Source organism: Tamandua tetradactyla, chromosome 15, assembly GCF_023851605.1.
Source record: "Tamandua tetradactyla isolate mTamTet1 chromosome 15, mTamTet1.pri, whole genome shotgun sequence".
Lineage (NCBI taxonomy): Eukaryota > Metazoa > Chordata > Mammalia > Pilosa > Myrmecophagidae > Tamandua > Tamandua tetradactyla.
In genome coordinates this window covers 60642619-60646421 of record NC_135341.1, presented here as the reverse complement: position 1 = coordinate 60646421, position 3803 = coordinate 60642619, and the positions used below count along the sequence as shown (strand labels likewise).

The window sequence follows — 3803 nt, the reverse complement described above, 5'->3', positions numbered from 1 at the left end:
TGATATTCAAATCTAAACTTTCAGAATGAAATAATGTTTTCTTCTTTCAAAAAGTCCTTCTCTTGAAAAGCAAAAGTGTTAACATTTTTAGACTATTGTTTCAGTCAAAAAATGTAAAAGGCTACTTAGAAACTCAAAAGTGAAGTGTGTTTTGACTTCTTTTTCTCTGTGTTGCTGCTCCCCTAAGGCAAAGAACCTAGGATGACTCAATCTCCTACTCCAGTTTCAAAGGGGGAAGTACTCACAGTGAAAAATAGAATTAATGAGAAAAAAAAATCACATCTGTTAATATGTAAAAATGTTATTTTAGCAGATATTTTCCATTTGTGTAAATATATATAGTTATATAACATAATTACATGGGAAAAATACAAGGGTGTATTCCAGATTATTAAAATATTTCAGGAAGTTATCTTTGGGAGTTTCACTTTTGCTTATCTGTGTTTTCTAATTTTTCTACAGATGCTCACATAATATGTGAATACATATTTTTGAAAAAGAAGACCTAATGAGTCAACTATTCCAGGTGAAGACAGCCTGACTTAATTGGAGGAGGAAGCACTAAAAATACAGATTTAAATGTGAACTGAAAGTGACTATTCTTCTGAGTTCTGAATCTGTATGTCCAACCTCCTTGCAAGTGCCACATAGATGTCTGATTAGATGTCTCAAATCTAACATGGCCTGTGTTCTGTAACTATTGCCCCAAAATGCTACATTAAAAAAAAAGCACCCAAACCCAGTGGCTTAAAATAGCAATTATTTACTTTCAATAATTTCAGGGGCCTTTGGGTCACCTAATCTAGTCTAGGCTCACTAGGAGTAGCTCTGCTCCATGAATGTCCTATCCTCTTCCTGGAATCAGTGGGGATGCCAGTATATAGCCATCTCAGGGACATAGAGTCAGCGTTCTCATCTTGCAGAGAAATGAGAGAGATTGAGCCCCAATGCACAAGCTCAATGAAAGCCTCTGATTGTGTCACTTCCTTTAACTATCCATTGGCCAAAGCAAGTCAAGGGACTGAGGAGCCCAGAGTCAAGGAGTGGGAAAATATACTCTGCCTCTTTAGTGGGAGTAATTATAAAGTTACATGGCAAAATACGTGGATAGAAGCAAGGGTGAAATATTGGTATAATTAATTCAATCTACTCTATAGATAAAACAATTCTTATATCTATTGCCATGGTTAAACTTTATAGAAACATCTTGTCCAAATCTGTAGCTGGCACCAGGTGGAGAAATACACCACCCACTATAATCATCTGGATCTGACCATAATAAGTCACACAATGGACCCTTATGTGGCACTATTTGTAAATGATCCAGGGCTCTATATGATCCAGTGTATCTATGATTGGAGAGAGGCCACCATGGCTGCAAAATATCTGCCCATCTACTAAAGCTGTAAGTGGAAGATAATCAAAGAGATCTACAAAATGTTTCCAAACATTGACATTTCCATATGATGATGTCTAGCTCATCATAAAAGCCATTTTTGAGTAATTTATTGGCTTTTATGGTTTCTTCCCAATATTGCAATGCATTCTGGATAACCCACCTTTAATGTCACAAGAAGAGTCACAGTCTCCAATGAACAATAACCTCTGTCAACATAGTCACCCATGAATAGATAGTTTGTGTCCAGTAATTTTCCACCAATGCCAACAAGTTCTGTAAGATCATGGAATTGACCTTGAATCTTCACAGATGGTAGCAGGACAAACAAACCTCTTGCACATTAGATTCTTTTGTTAAAATTTCCTTAGCCTTTTTGCATGGGGTCCATACTTGGTGCACTAGGTTTGAAATGATGTATGTCCCCTAGAAAAGTCATGTTTTAATCAAAATTCCATTTCATAAAGGCAGAATAATCCCTATTCGATACTGTGTGTTTGAAACTGTAATCAGATCATCTCCCTGGAGATGTGATTTAATCAAGAGTGGTTGTTAAACTGGATTAGGTGATGACATGTTTCCACCCATTTGGGTGGGTCTTGATAAGTTTCTGGAGTCCTATAAAAGAGGAAACATTTTGGAGAATGAAAGAGATTCAGAGAAAGCAGAGAATGGTGCAGCACCATGAAGCAGAGAGTCCACGAGCCAGTTATCTTTGGAAATGAAGAAGGAAAATGCCTCCCAGGGAGCTTCATGAAACTGGAACTCTCCAGGAGAGAAAGCTAGCAGATGATGCCATGCTCGCCATGTGCCCTTCCAGCTGAGAGAGAAGCCCTGACTGTGTTTGCCATGTGCCTTCTCACTTGAGAGAGAAACCCTGAAGCTCATTGGCCTTCTTGGACCAAGGTGTCTTTCTCTGGATGGATACCTTTAATTGGACACTTCTATAGACTTGTTTTAATTGGGACATTTTCTTGGCCTTAGAACTGTAAACTAGCAACATATTAAATTCCCCTTTTTAAAGGCCATTCTGGTTCTGGTATATTGCATTCTGGCAGCTAGCAAACTAGAACACTTGGTTCTTGGGTAAGCTGTTTACACTGGTTCAGCTGCTTGACCCACTGGTCCAGCTCCTTGATGAATACCTTGTTGTCCATTCTCATGCATTTTCTTTATGTAACCTTGGACACTGCTTATTATTAGAACCATGAAACAAGACGCTGGCTTTCACAGTGTGTAACCTACTCACTTACAGTGAGATAGCATGAGGGCTACATATGTGTTCTAAATACCAGCCCTCTAGGACAGTTCCGGAGGCCATTAAAATTGGTTTGATACCCTGGGGTTATGAAAGGGATAGACGTGTGTGCCTTATTTAGAGTCCAGGAATACTGAATTGAGTGTTTCCATATTCCTTTATTGAATGATAGAATCAAGAGAAGATGAGAAAAGCAATGCGTCTATGAGTAGAAACAGCACCCCCACTCTGTTCTTATGCCAGGCCTATATTCAAAAACTGACAATTTCAATGATTCATCCAAATGTTTTGAATACATGATATTGGCCTCATGTATACTTGCAAATGTTTCATCCCATCTTTTTTCTTTCTCACTATGTAGGTGTTGTAACTACCTTTTGCTCTCTCTTCCTCAGCTGCAGGGACCAAAAAAAAAGTTTCAGTGAACACATAATTCAACCCCTTTCAACTCCCCTCATCACCTAGCTACTTCCAAATTAGAATTTCTAATTTGAAGTGAGGAAAAAGATGTTCTCTGAATCTTTTTCTCTGGATAAAATGAGAGAATACTGTTCTTTTCTGCCTGCTAAAATTTGGGGATGATGAAGCTGCACATACTGTTTTTCATAATATATGTGATATGCTCCTCTAGAAAAAGAAGGAATTCAAATGAGTCCCAATGCTGAGAAGTCTCAGCTATTCTTTCATGTAACAATAGTAAGGTGAATTCAATGACCTACTGCTTACTTTAAAACACTGGAGTACCTCTGTGCTTCCCAGATATTATCATTTCCCATCACAGCTTCCAAACTGGTAGCCTGGGGGGTAGGTCTGCTCTGCAGACATGTTTAGTTTGGACTGCACGGTGTTTTTACAAAATGTGAGCCAAAATTTTAAAATAGGGTATTTTCATGCAAAAAAAAATAGGTTTTTCTGACCTTGTAAAATAAGAAGATGTGGCATGATTGGATCTTCATTCCTTGTATAGCAACAATCAGCTGGGCCTGGGTGTTAACTACCCCAGGATGCCACAGTCCCCCTCCTGCTCCCCATTTTCCTAACTTGTGCCATGTGTTTTCATTTATTGTACTTGCTCTGTTATTTTTTCTTGAAGTAGAGAAATATTTCTTTGGGCTTTCATCTTTATCAAGAGATAGCAAAAAAAATTGA

General features: G+C 38.2%; 1 pseudogene; it reads right to left on the bottom strand.

Annotated features, from left to right (window-relative positions):
- Positions 1–1141: 1141 nt before the first annotated feature.
- LOC143656837 (serine/threonine-protein phosphatase 2A catalytic subunit beta isoform pseudogene) lies at positions 1142–2553 on the bottom strand (annotated as a pseudogene).
- Between the last annotated feature and the right edge of the window lie 1250 nt (positions 2554–3803).